At 39.8% G+C, this 20,101-nt stretch overlaps 1 protein-coding gene across 1 annotated transcript in view; it reads right to left on the reverse strand.

Annotated features, from left to right (window-relative positions):
* The window catches only part of NRG1 (neuregulin 1), a 442,748-nt gene that overhangs the window by 277,965 nt on the left and 144,682 nt on the right, over positions 1-20,101 (reverse strand). The window lies entirely within an intron of this gene.

Below are 20,101 nucleotides of genomic sequence, written 5' to 3' on the forward strand. Positions count from 1 at the left end.
ATTTCTGTAAGGACAGATGCATATGATAAGACCTGGATGTCAAACATGAGGATGTCAGACCTGCTGTCCTGTTCATTCATAGACATTGGTTGCAGCAGAAAAAAAAAAAAAAAAAGTATCTTTGTAGGATTTAGCATTTAGGTCAGCTAGGGCTGTGTTGTTAACCTGACGTGTTGTTTTTGCAGATTGCATTTGTGAATTTGCTGTGAGGCATTAGCCCCTGTCTAAGAAGGTACAAAGGTACAAGCATCAGACAGCTCTGATGTTCTTCATTCCAGATGTGCAGCTCTCTAAGTGAGGCTTGACTGAGAACTTCCCAGTCTGAAAGCATTTGAGTCCACATATTTTGACATTTGAGGTAATGCTCACTACATTTTCAATCTAGTTTTCCACTTTTTGGCTCTTAACTACCTTCTTTGAAGTGTTGATGTAGGACCATTAGGTATCTATGTGCTATACTGTGAGCAACTCAAGGAATTGGAAAGGGTCATGGAGTTTTTAACAAATAAAGTTTCTGTGCTGCTGCTGCAGTATAGTGAAACCATGAGCACCAATGGCATTTGTCACACAAACAGCATAAGATTTTACCAGCGAGGAAGAAAGGAGCTTGGCACCTGCCCTTCAGCCCAACTCCTATGGCAACAGTAAGGGAGTATAAATACCATGCTATAAATAAGTACTTTCTTTATCAAGTTCTAATCTCCCTGCCTGATTAGTTCTCACAGAATCTGACTGGGTCATATCCACTACTTAAAAACAAAGATGGATGATAAAGGTGAAAGTAGGTTTAAGTTAGATATTAGGAAGTATTTCTTTACTTTAATAGAGGCGAAACGCTGGAACAGGTTGCCCAGGGAAGTTGTGGATCCCCCATTCCTGGAAGTATTTAAGGCTGGGATGGGATCCTGACCAAGCTGGTCTAGTGGAAGGTGTCCCTGTTCGTGGCAGGGGAGTTGGATCTTAATGATATCCGAGTTCCTTTCCAACCTGAAACATTCTTTGATTCTGTGTAACAGCTTTCAAATCCGCTATGAGGTCTTTCAGAAAGGACATGTGACATTAAGCCTAATTTGAAAAAGCTTTAGAATGTACACATAAGCATTACAAACACTCATTATACTAACTGAAGTGCAATTAACTCTAAATTGTTGCTGACAGACTTTCACCCATTTATACAAATGCAGAGGAATACTATTGAAGTAATTTGTGTTTTAGAAGTCAAAAGACTGAGGAGGATTTTCACTTTTATAATCTCTACCTTGCAGCAGAATCAGCTTAAGCAAGCTATAGGGCAACTACACCAAATTCTGGTGTGTTATGAAGTTTTAATTTACTATTCTGGAGTTTGACTGAAGATTTCAGTTGCTTTGGAGCTTTTGTACACTTACTAATTAGTATGCTGCTGTTTATTTATATGTCTGTCTGCAAAAAAAATTAACTAAAAATCACCAACATTACAAATGCATCCAGACTCTTCAGGATTGCTAAAAGAAAAACCAAAAAAAAAAAGGAATTTGGTCATGAGCTCTTGTCCATTTGCTGTTTTATGTGTGGCAAGAGCCCACATTCTCAATGAGAGGGAAGTGAGGGGATGAAACACTGACCTATTATTTTTTCAAAGATCAGATTTTATTCAGAAGTACTCTTTACTCAGTGCTATTTTCCTTGGTTTTCCAAAACAGCCTTCTCAAATGAATTAAAAAACTTCATGCTACCTACCTAGGCTTCATTTATTCCACGTTTTTCTGAGAAACCACTTCTAAGGAGTCCTTATTACTTATAAAGTTTTTCCCAGAGCTTGCCCACCTCTATTCCAAGACCTTTTGATCTCCAGTCTCTATGTGGGCTGTTCATAACTTCTCTTACCACAATAGCTTTGATTTCTCTAATTGCATACTACTTAACACTCATCCTTCACAGATTGTGTATTCTCTCCTTTTCTTGCCTTTGCTTCCTTACAAAGGCATTTTAACTGTTCAACATTGTTCAATAACTCACTACCACTCTAAGTTTTTATTTCTTGAAAAAAAATTTACATGGTAAAACTAAAATGTCTCAAATACAAGGCTTGTAGAAGTCTCTCTGTCCAAATATTGGGTTAATACATTTTGCCACCATATCTTATCTTTCTGTGAGTGTTTTTAAGGTTTGCATCTCCAAAGCAAGAAATAAGAAACTAAAACTGTTTTTTTTTCTTTTTTTAAGGTAAAAACACATATTCTATCTTTGCAATGCTGCTGAAAAATGCTTATTACCAGTCATTTGTCAAAATTTGTCTTTTAACTTTGCTTTTTCCTTTCTTTAGGGAAATTGAACTATTTCAGAAGTCCTGAAGCAAAGTATTGACATTCTGAAATATGCTTGTATGCCTACAAAACCACTTTCAATTAAAACTGTATTTACAGTTTCAGCAATTGTTATGATTTTCTTTCCTTTTCTTAGTTCACTTATTTACAGTGTAGCTTCTTTATATAAATGAAAAGTAGAGAATCAATGATCTATAGACACAATATTTTTGTTCAGACAAAAAGAGCAACAGCTTTTGAAATTGTGCATAAAACTTGATCCCTTCCTGCTCAGAATCCAAACTATTAAAGCAATCAAACTTATATTTCTTTATGCCAGGTAATGATTTTTAAGGCAGGGTAAAGAGGAGAAGGTTAACAGTGACCTACTGCTTTCTTCATTAAGCAGATGGGAGGGAAAAGAAAAGATGGAGAGAAACTCTTTTCAGAGATGCAGAGAGAAAGGGTGAGAGCCATCAGGTACAAGATGCAAACACAGGACACTAATGTGAGAACTTAGAAAAAATTTTTCCCCAAAGAAGAAGACTGCCACTGTAACGAAGTCTTAGAGATGTCACGCAAGCTCCATTCTTGGAACTATTTAAAAAAACAGCTGGTCACTGTGTAGAGCACTGGCTGGACTAGAATTGAGGATGGGGAGGCAGATTCAACCTCCACAGGTCTTTCCAACTGGCATAGTTTTACGAGTTGTGACAGAGGTATTTAGCAACACTAAATGTCAGTATTTACCTGCCACACATTTGAGAGAATAACCACTGACAGGTGGTATGGTGCCTTCAAGAGAAATATTTTCCACCAGCTAAAAAGAAGCAAATTTGGTTATCTATCACATTTTCTGCCTGGTTTCACATGAAGTGCTCTGTATAATTCAACCAGAGATAGCTGGAGTGAACAGTGCAAAATGCAAGATAGAATCCCAGGGGAATCAAAATAGCAAAAAAGATGCTGTGGTGGTGCAGATATAAAAGTCAAGATAAAGGATATATGGAGAAATTGCAGTCCCTAAAATCTCTTTCAGTGAATGGCCTTCTGCTCCAGAAATGACACAGGAGTTACCTACTTCAATTTTTAAAAGATAGAAGTGTAGTTTACACAGTGCTAGGTGAGTGTAAATCTGTCTCTGGAAAATTAACAGGTTACTGGGCGTCCTGGAAATGTACATCCAGCAGAACCAATCTTCCTCAGCCCTCTTTAACAATAAGCCAGAATTCAGCATTTCACCTTCAGCCTCCCAGATTTGCACCATGGCCGAGAGAGCAGCCAGGGCAATACAGGCAGCAAGGAGTTCCCTCCAGAACAGAAACAAATACCATAATCTGATTTCTTCTTACAAATTCCTTATCCACCGAGTGGCCCATCCATTACATCCATGTCTCTTCAGTGTAGAGACAAGGATACTTTGTGGGACAGTGCCAAATGCTTTCAATAGACCAAGGTAGATATCATGAGTCACCCTTCTGATCCCCTGCTTCTGTAACCCCATCATAGAAGGCCACCAAATTTCTCAGGCATCATTTGTCTTTAGTGAAGACACTTTTTCTGCCATCACATTCTTACTTTCCATATGTTTTACCATAGTTTCTAGGAGGATCTGTTCCATGATCTTGCAAGACACAAAGCCAAGAATGACCAGCGTGTAGTTCCACACGCCTTCCCTTCCTTTTTTCTCTTTTTAAAGATGGGCATTATATTTCCCCTTTTCCAGTCAATGGGAACTGCACCCAATTGCTACAATTTCTCAAATATGATAGTGGCTTAGCAACTGTCTTCCACATTCCCTTTGCATGCATGGATGCATCTCATTAGAACCAATAGATTTATGCACCTTTAAGTTGTGAACATCTCACCCTTTTCCATGATCCAGTTAACCAGGTCTTTTCATTACTTCTGAAGAGGCCCAGAAGTAATGTTTTTTCCTTGTCTTCCTTTAATCACTGATGTACATATGAGAGCTTTTCTTGTTTCCCTTGACATCCTTCACCAGCTTTAATTTAATCAGGTCTTCAGCTTTCCTAACCTGATCCCTGGCTACTCAGACAGTATCTCTGCACTCCTCCCAAGCTACTCTTCTTGCTTCCACCCTCTGTGCTTTCTTTTTTGTGTTTGAATTGGTCCAGGACCTCTTCATTCATCTGCAAAGGTCTCCTGCTGTATCTGCCTGACTTCCTCCTTACTGGGATGCATCAGTCCTGAGCTTGGAGAAGGTGATCCTCGAATGCCAACCAGCTTTCTTTGGCCTCTCGTCCCTTCAGGGAGTTATCCCATGGTACTCAACTAAGAAAATTCCTGAGGAGGCCAAAGGGTGCTCCTCTCAAGTCCAGTTTGCTGTGTGCCTTCCTCACTGCCCTGAGGATCTGAAACTCCACATTTTATGGTCACTGCAGCCCAGGCTGCCCTTGGGTTTTGCATCTTCTCCTCCCCTGCTCCTTACTGGTGAGAACAAAATCCAGCATAGCACTTTTCTTCGTATCACTTGGAGAATAATGGTCCCATCAAGGAATTCCAGCACTCCTAGACTGCTTGTGTTGTTCCTCAGAGAGATAGTGACATGGCTGAAGCCCCCATGGGGACCTGGGCATGCAAACAAGAGGCTGCTTCAATTTGTCTATAGTGTGACTTATCCAGGGAGTCTTCCTGGTTGGGTGGCCTGTAGCAGATCCCCACTTTAATGTCACTTATCACATCCTGCAGGGAGCTGCAGTCAGAAACCAATGCACTAAGTCAGAGAAACTCTGCTCTTCCAGCTCTCCTTTTGAGAAGTCTCCAATGCAGAGTGGATTTTGCATGTTTTTGTTCTTTGTAGGTGTCACTGGCTAGAACGTTGTTGTGTTCACCTCAACAATTAGAAACAAAAGGGATTGTCAAAAATGTGGAATGGGATCAGGTTCTTATTTCACTTAAGGAACTACTGAGATATTTGGCTGGTGTTTGTCAGCCAGAGCTCAAAAAGAGTTATTTTGTGATGCTAGTCAGTCTACTCCATATATGCATTTTCTTTGGAGTTTATGTGTGCAGCCTAGTAAGGCTGTATGTTTGAAAGACTTCAAGGTGCACCAAAACTCAAGCATTCTCCTCAAGAGTTTTCTTCTTGCAGGGTATGAACTCAAAACAGGCAGAAACTCTAGTGCCTGTGACATGTCTCTGATTCATCTTTACAAAGAGGTGTAAAGAAAATGGTATCCCTTCAGATTAAAGAAAATAAAGCAGCTGAGGAATTATATGATGTCTAAGAAAAGATAAGCATCACAGGGAAATGAGCAGAGATAATTTTTTAGTCAAATAATAAAGTGCTGACAGGCTTCTAAGCATGTATCTCTGGCTTAGGAGTACCACAGCCACTACTATACAAAAATTCATGTAATGATTATGAAGCAACATTAGGTCCTTGTCCTGTTCTTTATTTTGTTGTACAGGACACTTGGCTTAGTGGACACTGGTTTAATCTGTTATGACAGTTTCTGTGTGACTCCATAAGGCTTCTGGATGTGATGATGTTTAGGATCAGGACAACTACACTTAGTGATTTCAAAGAAGAAAGAAGCATATGAAATGGAAGTCAATTGACAGTCACCAGTTTTGGCATGAGTATTCATCTGCAGAGACTGAAGTTTCAAGCTAACTGCTGATAATCACATCTTATCCTTGTTCCTAGCTGGAGAATGGACACAAACTGTAATGTGCAATCACCAGGGGCTGTGAGAGAGGAAGACAGCATCTCTCAGCTGTCTCGAGAGATAGGAGTCAAGAAGCAGGGAGAAGCTTGCAGGAAGCTAAAGACTAATTCCAGTTTATTGATATAGCCTTGTTTGCTTCATGGCTGTGTGACAGAAAAAATGTGACTGATTTCTAAAGTCATGAAAATGTCATGCAAAAACAGTCACTCTGTGGCTTTGTTTAACAACAAAAGGGTCAACCTCGGGAATATCAATCAAACAACAGCAAAGAACACTTACACAGTGGCTACCAAATGTAAGAAAAAGAATTAATTTGAATGCACTTACCAAAACACTATTATAATTCTAGGGCAGTTGAACACAGTTTTTCAAAGAACCAGTGACTGCACTGACTTTTGTGGTGGGAGACAGCCTGGGCTATTTAAAGCCAGGTTTGCACAGAGTGCTAAGTGTACTCACTTTGAAGACTCACCAACACTCTCTTAAAATATTTCTAAAAGCATCCTTAAAAACAGAGTGGTTGGGTTATACCTATAAGGTCCAAGCAAGACAACACTGTGGGTCATTCTCTCCCTGTGACTACCACAGAAAACAATCACTGTTCTTCTTCTCTGTTTAGCATACAAACACCTTTCCTGCAGTGAAATTTCTCAAATGTTTAACGAAAAGCATTGTCTTCAAATCGCTTTTTAAGCTTTAACCACAAAATCTAATATATTCTCTGGATACTCTTACACACATCCATATTGCAAATGAATCCCAGCTTTGCTCTAAGAATGACTTTTATGTGGCTCCATTTGTTATAGTAATGGTCCAGGCAGAAATTAAGAATTTGAAGTTATAAAATTAATTGGAAATGGACACTTGAACAGGATGATTTATAGTATAACATTTTTACATTACTATTTTTCCATCTGTCCATTTTAACACTACATACAGATACCAAAATCTGCAGGACTAACTACATTCTGCCCATAATTTTTTCTTAATCCTTTCCCACTTTTATGTGCCTCATACAATTTACCTGCTGTGTTTACTTGCTCATATAATGAACAGAGAAATCTTTCAGTACAATTAACAAAAAATTGAACTAATTTCAGCCTCTAAATTATTTAAAGACCAGATAAAACAGAGAAACATATTCTAGCTCAGTTGCTTCCTGCATTGTCAAATTAGGTTTCAGAAAACTGAGAAAAATGTTCTGTTTTCATGACAGGGTATTGAAAAACAACATCAACTTACAGATTTTATATAAAAAGTGCTTTTTGAAAGTTTTTTTTTCATTTTAATTGCAAACTAGTGCTAAACTGTTCATGCTTTATGGTTGAAAACCTTCTTAGTACAGCTGTGCAACTCGGGAAGGTCAGCTGGGCATTTTAAGTTTCATGATGTAGCATTCAATGCAATTCTATCTGCAGTCTGGACAGCCTAAAGTACAATATAAAGTGAGGTAAAAGTGTCTGGGAACACAAGATAACTGCAGTGATGTGTGTTTTTCTCCATTTCTATAATGTGTACCTGCTGCTGAGTAGTTTTGGGAAACTTTTCTTTACCTGGCTAAAATCTGGTCAGAGCTTAAAGCAGCAGGTAGCAGGTAGCAGGCAGCAGCAGTCTGCCAGCTCCCTCATTTTGGTGGATGCATTTCCAGCCCATTTTTATGCAGCTTCTTGGCTTATAAAAAGGGGAGCTGAGCAGCTACTAAAATGAGAAAAAAAGAAAAGCTGAAAATTTTTGTCAGTGTGTCATCACTGCTGATCTCCAATTACTTACTTCTGAACAACAGGTAGCTAAAAACTAAATCAGCTGTTATCAAACTGGGACATAATCAAGGTCAATACACAAAATACAGCACCCACCCTGATGACTTGTGTATCTCCAGAAACTCTTCCTACCGCAGAAGTAGGAAAATGTGTGTGGTTTGTATATGTTCCTCAGAAGCCTCTACACATGGGAGTATTTTTAAAGGCCTTTAGTCAGAATGTTTAACATTGCTAGATATGCAAGGATGAAGAATGGATTAGAACTGACAGTCAGACATAGTGTTTTTAATCAGAATTAGTATTATAAAAATAGCCCAGAAATCCGTAAGAGAAGGATTATGGTGTTTCAAATAACCTGAGATACTCCCTATGATGTAATAAGTGTCATTCATTCTCTTTGCACCTATACCAAAGCTGAGCTAGTTTGAGCATGCCAGTATTATTCACATTTTGCTGTGATACTTAATGACTCCTATCAGAGGAAGTGTTTGTTGTTCGCAAATGTTAATTAATTAAGTTCCAGAACTCTGAGAGATAAGAAAGAAGGTGTCAACGTAACAGTTATCTTAAAGACAAAAAGCTTTAAGGCAACTGATGTTTGGGATGAGAAGACAGCCCAGGAGTTCCTCTCCTCTGTCCCTTACACTGACAAATTTCTGCATTTTCCAAATTGGCCAACACAAGGATGGAAAAGGCCTTTTTCCTGGGAGAGCTCCAAGCACTCCCTAGAGGTTCCTTTCCCCAGAGCCAAACTCCTCTACCAGGCCACAGCAGAACATGTTTAGCTGAATGAAAGTGTGGTTTCAAAAGTGAGCACAGAGCTGAGTGAGCATCCTCCCACAGGCACAGGTTGGGAGTTTGGCCTCACCAAGCAGAGGCAGAACAGGAGCCAATCATGCAGATGTAGAAGGGTGATACCAAGCAGTGACAGCATTTTGCCATCATTGGTGGGAGTGGGGTATGCAGCTAATTTATTTTCACTTGGAGTCAGAGCAAAACAAGCTTCCCAGCAAGTTTATTCCATGTGCACCATCAATTGTGGCCTGAATAAAGACAGAGCAATGATTCCTGTAGTTCTGGATTTGCTGAATGAAGTGAGGAGGGTGCAACAGTGCAGGAATTGAACAGGATAATCAAAAGTCTCTCTTTCCATCAGCTGTAGGATGGATGCATTTTAGACACTAGGTTTCAAAGGGCAGGAGGGTATGTGAATTAAATTGCAAGCATGCCTATTCTATCTGGTGACTGTTTGCTAGGAAAAAAGAAGTAATTTAAAATAAATTTTGAAATATCTAGCTGATTTGATTAAGTATCTCAGAGCTCCAGTGATGCAGTCATGGATTGCTCTGAAATAATTTCTCCTGATCCTGGAGCTCAAATCCTCCCTTGTATGGAAAGCAAGGCACTGCTGTAGCTCCTCTGCTTGCTTTTTTGTCTTCATCTAACACAGGCTTCACTTCACTGTCTAAGCAGTGAAACCTCTCAGGAAAACCTCTTGGGAGAAAGGCAGGTACAGACTGAGCAGGTTCTGTTGTCTCTGCTCACTTCCTTTCCCCATAACCCTTCCCTGGGTGAAGGAAGCAAACAAAGGCCTCTTCCTACACATATCTTGTCCCCAGCAGTAAGCTAATGCACACCCTGGGCCTGACAACATTTTACCACAGTGAAGCATGAAATCTTTGCCATTTTCTTGGTTAGAATCTGCCTTCATTGCAAGCAGCAGATAACCAGTGTCATGGATATAAACATATTGAATGGCCTTTGACTCACAGAGTTTCTGTAACTTCTCCAAATGATGTTAGTATTAGTAACCTCTAGATCATCTTTTAACTTTTCTTCTTGCCCCAACAAAAAGAACCAGAATCTAGAGCCATCTTCAAGCCTTATGTAGCTTCAAAATAAAATTAATACCCTGGTTTCTTGGTAGTGCATTCAGCTAATAAAGTCCAAATGGAAAACTCTGAACAGTGGTATTTGCACTCCTGGCTTCAGTTTTAACAACTTTGCCCTACATATAAAAAGGTTAAAAGGCTTTAGGAATGGGATATGTGACACAGATAGGTACATTAATTTCCAATATCTGCACAGGCAAACATTCATTAACATTTAATGTTTTGGTGAGCATTTGTACATTGAACATTTGCTGGGAGCAACACAACATTCTCCCAGTTGTGGGCATTTTTCTGATGTTATGAACAAGCCTGACACTTAAAACAAGCACAAAGACTGACAAAAGAAGACAACTGCTCTGCTTCTTTCTTGCACGGGCAAGCACAGGTAATTTATTTCCTGACTTTAAGTGAGTTCCTAAGGTTCAATAGGATGATTTATAGCAGTGCGTTGACCCTGTCTGGATGCCAAGTGCCCACAAAATCTGCTCTATCACCTCCCTCTGTGACTGGATGGGAGAGAGAAAACATAACAAAAAGTTCATGAATTGGGATAAGGACAAGGAAAAGATCACTTTCTGATTCCCATCATGGGCAAAAAAAACTCAACCAGGGCATATTAACTGGTGCAAAAAAGACTCAACCTGGGGATATTAACTGAATTTATAACTAAAATTAGAGCAAGATAATGAGAAGTAAATCTCAAAACCACCTTCCCCCCACCTTCCTCCAGCTCCACCTTCTTCTCCAGCAGTGCAGGGAGACCGAGAATGGGGATTATGACAGTGAGTTCATCACATGATATTTCTCCCACTTCTCAGAGAAAGGAGTCATTCGCCTGCTCCACCATAGCGTCCCTCACACAGGAAACAATTCTCCAGGAACTTCTCCAGCATGAGTCTTTCTCAAGGGCTTCATGAACTACTGTGGGTCTCTTTTCACAAGGTGCAGTTCTTCAAGGGCAGCTTGTTCCACTGTGGGTCCTCGACAGGGCCACAAGTCCCACTGGAAGCCTGCTCCAGCATGGGCTCTCCTCTCCATAGCTCTGCAAATCCCTGACAGCACCCTGCTCCAGCCCAGGCCTCCACAGGGTCACAGCCTCCTCTCAGACACCCACCTGCTCTGGCGTGGGGCTCCTTCTCATCCTGCAGGTGGATCTCACATCCCCATGGACCTCTCTGGGCTGCAGGGTGCAGCTGCTTCACCATGGGCTGCACCAGGGGCTGCAGGGGAATCCCAGCTCTGACACCTGGGGCACCTCCTGTCCCTCTTCCTGCACTGGCCTTGACATCTGCAGAGTTGTTCCTCTCACATACTTGCACTCCTCACTTCTCTGAGCATAATTATATAACTTTTTTCCCTTCTAAAATATGCTGTCACAGGGGCATTACCACCATCTCTGTGGCTGCCTTGGCCTTGGCCATCATTGAGTCCATCTTGGAAAGTCCTATACTGGAAAGACTGCTTTCACTGGTTCTGTAACATTGCAGTAACCCACTTTTGCTTTGCATGAAGTGTTTAAAAAGAGAAAGTTGTATTGAATTTGTATCTTAAAATTCCAGGTTTCTATATAAACTTATACCTTTAGAAAGCAAATTAGGAAGCTTCCAGGAAACATCCTGCCAGGTATGGCAATACTCTTTAGAATATGTCATCCATTCTTCTTATTCTCTTCACCAATGTGTTCAGTTCCCTTTTTTATTTTTCTCTACAAACTTGCTTCACGCATGTCTTTGCAAACAATGCCAGACAATAAATCTGACCACTTAGGTACTTCACCCTTAAAATTAAGTAGTTCTTTAAGTTCTGTGACAGTGACCTTAGTTTAGACCTCAAATCAACTCAAAGCTGTAGGATGCTTTTGTATATTAACATAAAAAAAAATTGTAAAAATAACTACAGATACCAGTTGATACACAAAGACTTTCCAATCCCACAGATCAGAGGGCCAAAACTCTCAGCTTTCCAGCTGAGATGGGAGCTGCACTCAAGGGCTTGGCTTTCTGACCAGCAGTGCATGTCCAATGGTTTCACTACAAGGCTGTTTTGCACTGTAGTCATTGCAGTCAATGTGGGATGGTGTACAGCCAGCTGGGTATCAGGACAAACTGCTTCCATTCATCCAAAAAGCACTCATACATAATAAAAGCTAATATTCCTTTAGAAAGACATCCCTGGGTAACAATAAATATTTTAGCTGCAATAAAAATCCATCACCTCCTTTTCTCAAGAGGTTGTTCAAGCATCAAGTAGATAGCTTTGAGCTGTAATGATAAATGATGGGTTTCATTTCCTTGCTTTAGAAATTATGGGATCAAACTGTATGTTACAGGCTACAGAAGCAGCTATACGAATTCACCTCAACTCTGCAGGTAGCTTAGACTGTATAAAAAAGCACTTATTGCTGGGGCATAGCTCTCAGTAAACACTGGTGTTATGGGAACTACTGTATTCTGCATAAGGCAGGCAGCTATCAAATTCCCAGTCCAAAAGAAAAATCCACCCCCTTGGATTTTACAGTCTTTTAAGTGTCTGCAAGCCCCAAGTTTAGAATTTCTGCAGTGAAAAAGATACTTCATAGAAGTGCAGAAATTACAGACTTCTTTCTGTATGGATTTGAAGACTATATTATATCATGTGCTAAATGTGTACTTTCTAGAGTTAGACGTCGTAATTCTTCCTGTTTGAATCACAAAGTTCAATAAAGGCTTATACTAATGCCTTAGTCTTTCAATACTAGGACCCAGCTGTCCATTTTAACAAAACTTGGAGAAATTCAAAGATTTGGAGATCATAATCCTGCTACCAATTTTACCTGAACTTGGTCAACAGTCTTAAATTACTTGGGAGACAAAGGCACAGAACCAAAATTTATTGACTGAAGCACCCACCTACACATGACCTTTGAATCTTCATTTTCTTAGGAAACCAGAGTAAAGAACCATGCTTATAATATTAATGATTACCAAAGAGGGATATTCAAAATTTGCATGGCCTTTTCCCAATTTAGTGTAATCTTTGCAGTTTGCAGACAATCTCAGCTGAGAATGTACCCTTTCCTGAACTCTTTTACCTCTTGGCTAACATTGGCTGTTAAATGAAGGAACACTCAGCAGAAAATGAAGAAGTTTTGAGTGGTAAACACTATGCTATCTGGCTGCTAATACACACACACACACACACACACACACACACACACACACACATATATATATAAATTTCATTAGTAGAATTTTTGCACTGAAGACTCCCCTATGGACTCTATGGCTTTTACTGTAGCTCAGCTCACCTGTCATTGATTCACTTCACTGTGACAATAATATCACATCCCTCTTGGTCTACCTTGGGATGCAAGGTACAGACTCTGGGCAGGCATTTCCTAACAGACCCTTATCAAATAAACACCGAAGATGTAAACTTATGAAAAAAAGCCCAGCTGGGTCAGCAGCAAAGAAAGTTTCATCTGTGAAGTACCAAAGGAGATGTGGTAAATTCTTCCAGATGAGGTATCCAGGTGGGCTGTGAGGAGGCTTCTTGGGCTTTGCAATGGAAGGAATTAGAGCAGAACAGTTACAGGAAGAAAACCTTGGAGAACCACACTGCCAGTACTGGTGCACTCTGTTAGTTGATCCAAGCCCTGTAAATTCAAAAACCTGCAACTAGGTGCAGGTCAGACCCACTTGGATGTGCTCACAAGACCCAAGCATTGTGCCAGCAAATTGCTCTACCATGGGTATGAGTAGAACCCAGCAATACTGAAATTCAGAACAGTTACCTTGAGCTTTTATGGTAGGAGGAAGATATGGACTTTAAGTGCATTTAAACACACACATCCCCTTAATCCTTCCTCTTGACTTTGATTTCTATTTATTAGTCTTTGAGGGTCTGAAATTACACACAACTGATCTGCTGAAGACAGGTAGGCAATAAAAAGTATATGGAACTAACTTCTTATTAAAGGTCTTGCATAATCCAGTTATTGAGACAGGGTGGAAAAATGGCAAGGGATAAATAAGGAAGTGGAAAGAATTAGAAAGATGTAATTTCAATTTTTTTTTCATTGTAGAGCTTAAAATGATAAAACCCAGAGACCTCAGACATGAGGTAATTTTCCCCAGCATCCTACCTTCTAAAATTATCTTCTAGCACTCTTCTTTCTCCCTCCATTTAAAAGGACTGATGTCAGAGCCTTCAGTTATGTCAACAGCTGCTCTGCCTCTGTTTTGCTTCACTTTCCTACCTGTGACAGCAAATGCCATGGCTCTGCAAAAAGCAGAGTCACAGAACTTCCCCTGGGGTGTGTGTGAGGGAGGGGACCAAGGAAGGAACTCCACAATAGCACAGTCAGGCAGAAGAAAAAAAGCAGAAGGGAAACCCTGACCAAACCCTAAACTTGTACTTTCCATACATTCACCTCTTCTATGCTACAAAGCATACAATTTGTGGGACATTCTCAAAGACTATGGAGTCTAAAAGAAGAGCGTTGATAATGTGAATAAGGCTGATTCTTTCTGGGAACTGAGGGATAGGTTGAACAATCTTCAGAGACCCCTTTTCTCATTATGCAGCTGTTACTCCAGTGTGAATATTTGTTTCATGGTCAAGTATCAGTCACTTTATTTATGAAATACTGAAACCTCTCCCAAGATGTTTTAGAGAAAACTGTCAGCACTGTCCTCACCAAAATACAGTGCTGAAGAAGTACCTCACAAAAAAGGTGTAACTACCAAGCATCTGATATATTTCCTTGTAAGGTGTTAGTAAGACACTGAGGTGAAAAATTTTAACTGAAACTTAATGATTAAAAATGAAATGCTGAAATCTGGAACATGTGATGCCCTAATTTCACTTACAACTTTTGAAATCTCCATTTAAATATATTCCTGGGCTGGCTAATTTTGGTAACAAGTGTCTTTTCACTCATTCAGTGAACACAAATTTTCTATGTGTGCTGCTTCCTAAAAGAAGAAGAAACTCTGGTGGATCTATGCCTGGAAAACATAAAGAAAAAAGCCCCTCTTGAAGATATTGGAAAAGGGCTATGATAGGAAAGATTGGTAAAAAAAATTGTATTAGAAATATACTAACAGGATTCCTTTGTCATTTGGCAAGTCATAACTCACATATGGCTTTTTATTCTCTCACATTTACAAACCAAAAGATGAAGCCCATGTCATTATCTTTATTATACATGGGCTTTGGCTGGCAAGGAATCTTTATGGTTGCTTTTTAAACAAATAAAAATTTAAAAGGTAAATAGCAACTGCACTGACCCTACACTGAGGAGAGTGTAAGACTGTCAAAGATTAAATCTGCTCAAACATCATTTGTACACCTGCAAAGCCAAGATGGACCCACTTGATCTTAAAGATGTAAGTAGTAATCAATTAGTTGAAATCTGGAAGATGGCTGCAACCTGAAGATTTCATATCCAAATGTTTTTTTGCCATGCACCGCAGAGGAAGTCTTTCTGCACAACGCCGTCCAATGTGTTTGAATTTCTCCTCAAAAGTAACTTCTAACTAACAGAAAATGTGATTGAACACATTTTGTGAAAAGTTACGTAAGTTCTTCCAAAAATTCTGCCTCTAGGCTCCTTTACAAGGACTGGAGGAGTAATGCCTCATTCAAAATGCAGACTCTGCTCTTATTCACAGGTGGTAATCCTGTGGGACCAGGCTGTACCTCTCTGGGTGTCACACCATCAGCTCCTGGAAGGCTTCACCAGGGCAGAGGCAAGCTCTCCATTGTGAGGGAATCAGTGCTACAACATCATTATTGCAACAAGAAGGCTCTCCTATAGCAAGAAAAAGAGCATGGCTCCAAGCAACCTTCAACTAGAAATTTAATTAGTTAATTTCATACTTTTTAATTATGTCCATACTGGAAAATACAAACACCTGATGATATCCAGAGTGTGAGAAAAGCAGGCCTCAGAAAGAAGCGTTTGAATTAAAGAACAAATTAAAACTCAGTATATGACAAAATAAGTGTAAATGCTTCTCCTCTCAACATGCTGTTACCCAGTGTGTAACTACATTGACTTGCAATGTATTATCTCTGTGAGTTAAGGTCTGACTGCAAGGACAAAATTACCTAGAGAACTAGTGGCTTTGACACCCTTTTCTAATACTAAGGCCACCTGCCCAAGTGGGAAGGAGAAATTTTGAAGGAGGTGAATTTTCTATTTTGCGAAAGGCATAAGAGGAATGACAGGAAATTTAACAAATGACAGAACAAGAGTAAATTGACCAATGACTGAGTTTTAGCCCTGAGCAAGAGCAAGAAAGGCTGCATCTCTATCACTGAAATACTTTTGTCTGAAGTGCCATCTCCTACTGTCCTAGCCCCTGGCTTCACAAAAGTTATATGCTATGTTATATGCATAACCAAGAATAATCACTGTAAATGAACTGATTGAATTAATTGGTGTTGCAGAATGTTTCTTTCCAAACAAAATGCTGTGAAGTAAATGGAAAATATTGGACTACTTGGAAATTTATACATATTGTGACTATTGGCAATTCTTAATTTTATACTTAATAGATATACGTAATTTATTCCTCAATTCTCACATGTTGCAGGTGACTTTGAAGTCATCCTATTGTAGTAGAAGAAATTCTCTGAGAAATAAACAACACATAGTGTCTAATTCCCTACTGAAGATCTGTATGAACTCTCACAGCTCTTTCATTAGAAAGGTCTAGTTTATTTTTGCCACATTTAATGAAATAGTAATCTACAATTTATCAATGAACAGGACAAAGTACCAGAATAATCATAGGAATTACATAAAGTATTTCATTGTTTGCTTTTAAAATGAACCTGTTTTGATCCATATCTTACCAAGGCATGAGAATTAATGGGTGAAATTGCAATGGATCTAAGACACCTGCCAATCCTGAGCATAATTCTTTGCAAATAAAAAAGGTGGTTCTGCAGCAAAGGCAAAAGAGGGTAAAAATGCATTCATTGCAAAGTCGTATTACACAAGAGCAGCAAATGGCAGTCAGAAGTACTGCAATTTTATCTGACATATCTGCTGATAGCAAGCATACAAAAATGTAAATACCAAAATGGACCAGAAAGTCATTCTTGTTTCATCTCAGTAACATAGTGCTGAAAAACTTCCTGCTGTAGAGACTATAACAGTTGTTGTTTAGACTCAACATAGTGTGCCTCTTTGATCTAAAAGCTTCTCTTGTCAATGAGAATTTTATTGTAAAGAGATGTGCTTCATTTCCTAGGACATCATTCACTGTGTGTCGGAAGTGTAAACACTGTTTCATCTCACTAACTGCAGAATATTGTTCTTGATAAAAATTCACTATAGTCCCACTGAGGGCAAAGGGACAATTACAGAACAAAAGAAGGAAGAAAGCAAATGTTTTAGCTGCCCACTCCAATAGGTGCATGTCCTTCTCTCACACCTTCCCTAATTTGTGCCAAACAAGCCCAAAGGTATCTCACTGATCTGCTTTTAGGCATTTCAGCAGCATTTATGAAGCGCTGCTATTTTTTTCTAGGCTTTCCCCCCTGGTCTTTAATTTCAGTGTGTTTTCAGAGCTCCCCAGCCACAAGCATCTGATCATGGAGCATCATACATCACTCTTAGGATGTCTGACCCTTGGGAAGAAGGTGTCTTATCCTGCACCTATGCAACATTATTCCAGTTTCACAGTTATGTGAGGCTCCCAGTTACTACTGAACCACTATAAAGGTAAAGGTTGTGAAAACACAGGACTTTTGTGAGTCCATCTTCATCTCCTTAAAATGTCAGGTAGCTCCAGGAGAGGCAGAATAGCACAAACTCATGCTCAGGGCTTCTATTTGACAACACCATCCAGCCTCAGCCTACAGGGAATGCAGCATTCAGATAAGGATGACCTGAAATGTCAGAAGACCTCAAAGTCTATGCTTAACTGATTAACTGTAGTTTTCTCCATAAAAGGAAGAGTCTAGTCATATTAAGTTTTTTGCTGTGGCAGAAAACACCTACATACTGGCTAACCTAACAAGCATGATACGATTCTAAGAGATGCAGTATTTACACATGAAAATCCATTTCCAGGTGGTTTTATGCAAAATTACATGCAACTAACTGACCTATAACCATTTAAACAACAGTTATTATTTTCTAAACACATACAGTCATCTGTAATCCAATTAAGTCTGAAGAAAATCTGATTTAACTAAAAATATTAATGGTCCTTCCTCTGTAGCTGCCCAGCCCAGAGTCACAATGACAAGTCTCAAACCCATGCTATTTCCATCTCACTTGCAATAAAATGCACTAGCCTAAAATCTCCTACCGACTTAGATATTAATTGACTTAATGCATTGTCATTCACCAACAATATGAAGCTTACCACAGACAAGTGATGGATTTGGCACCTGGGATGGGGCAACTCTGGATTATGGACAGACTGGGGAATAAGATTCTGGAGAAAAGTGTCATGGAAAGGGACCAGGGGGTCACTGTCAAGGGCAAGTTGAACATGATCAGCAGTGTCCTGGCACTGGAGGGCCAGCTCTGTCCTGGGGTGCATCAGGCACAGCATCACAGGCTGGGCAAGGGAGGAGATTGTCCTGCTCTGCTCTGAGCTGGGGCAGAATTCTTTGTGCAGTTTTATGTGCCACAATATGAGTAGGAACAAAGGACTGTTAGCATCCAAATGAAGGCCACAAGCATGGTGAAAGGCCTGGAGGGGGAAGTCTTTCAAGGAGTGGCTGAGGTCACTCAGTTTGGTCAGCCTGGAGATGAGGAGACTGAAGGGAGACCTCACTGCAGTTACAGCTTCCTTGTGAGGGGAAGAGGAAGAGCAGACACTGGTCTCTTCTCTGTGGTGACCACTGGAAGGACCCAAGGGAATGGCCTGAAGTGTTAGGGGAGGTTTAGGTTGGTTGTTAGGAAAAGATTCCTCACCTAGTGGGTAGCCGGGCACTGGAACAGGCTCTCCAGGGAAGTGGTCACAGCACCAAGTGGACAGTGCTCCCAGGCACATGGTGTGGTACTTAGGAATGTCCTAAAGGAGTTAGAAACTGGACTCAATTATCCTTGTGGGTCCCTTCCAGCTCAGAATATTCTCGGATTCTGTGAAGAATAACCCCAGGGTTGTATTTTCCTACTTACAGTTAAAACAAATTATTTTTCCAAAAAGACTTGAGCAATAACACATATACTATCTCTTGCCATTTCATTGCCACTCCAATCACTTAATCAGGCTGGAAGTGATCCCAAAACATTATTTCCACCTCTAAAATGGTATTAAGTGAAATATAAGCAGATAGTCCCTGTCTTCCATCCCTAAAAGAAAAGCTTTTCAACTGTTAATGCAACCACCTCCCAAAGCCCATCAGAGTTTCTACCTTTGATACTTACCTGAGACTATCCAAAATACATGTCCATTTTTAGAATTGCAGTGGCTCTAGGGGCTGGAAACAATACAAGAGGCTCAGAGGGATGCTGCTGTGTAGGAGATAATTTGTCTGATAAAGGTTTCTTCACAATCAGAGATAGCCTGTTTCTGATGTCTGCACTAAATCAGGTATATACCAACAGCAAGTGCATTTTGCAGATTAATGAGCTCCATGTTTACATGTGTCACATATGGACACTGGCTGTATCACTGAAGTGTGATTTTTCTCTGATACATTCTCTCAATTCCCTGCAGATCCATGAATTCAATCTCCATGAATTCAGCAATAATACTGTAACTCATTACTAACAGTCATAGGGGATGCTTCAGGAATCTGGTAATGGACACCAGTAAAGGCAGCACAGATGCAATAAGCCTGAGTTAGATTACACTTGTCCACACACTTGGGTGGGTTTAGCAGCTGAAAGGCTGAGCAGGACTAGCTACAGTCAAAATACCACTTATGTCTTTATTGCCTGAGGTAGGAGTGTTGTTACACTTTTTTATATGGGATGGATGTGTTGGGTCAATGTCAAAAAGTGACAGTGATAACAAGCCAAACATTTGTCTTGCTGCAAGGCATTCTTCTCAAATTGCAGTTTATTAAAATCATACGCTCACTGAAGAGCAATCAAGAGCACCATAATCTGAAAAAAAAAAACATTTGTACTGTGGTATTTCTATGGCAATTAGTAATACGAAATGTACTGTTCCTCCAGCAAGGACATACATAGAATCTGGTGACATCATCAAATCCAAACTGGATCTTCTAAATAAACATAACTTAAAGATGGTGCAAACAAAGATCAACAATTCCAATCCTAATAAAAACATTAAAATTTCCCATGTGTGTGTATGAAATAAATGCACATAAGATAAAAACTTTAAAAGCAGAACATTTGAGACACTTCTAAATCTCTTGGGAGAAAAAACTTTTTACTTCAGTGAGTTGAATTTCCCCAGCTAGTCCCTATCTGGAGCTCTCTCCTGTGTGGGCAGTTGCTGTCCCCTTTGAAGACCATATATTTTTATATGCAGACTTAACATTTAAAC

This window comes from Lonchura striata, chromosome Z (assembly GCF_046129695.1).
Source record: "Lonchura striata isolate bLonStr1 chromosome Z, bLonStr1.mat, whole genome shotgun sequence".
Lineage (NCBI taxonomy): Eukaryota > Metazoa > Chordata > Aves > Passeriformes > Estrildidae > Lonchura > Lonchura striata.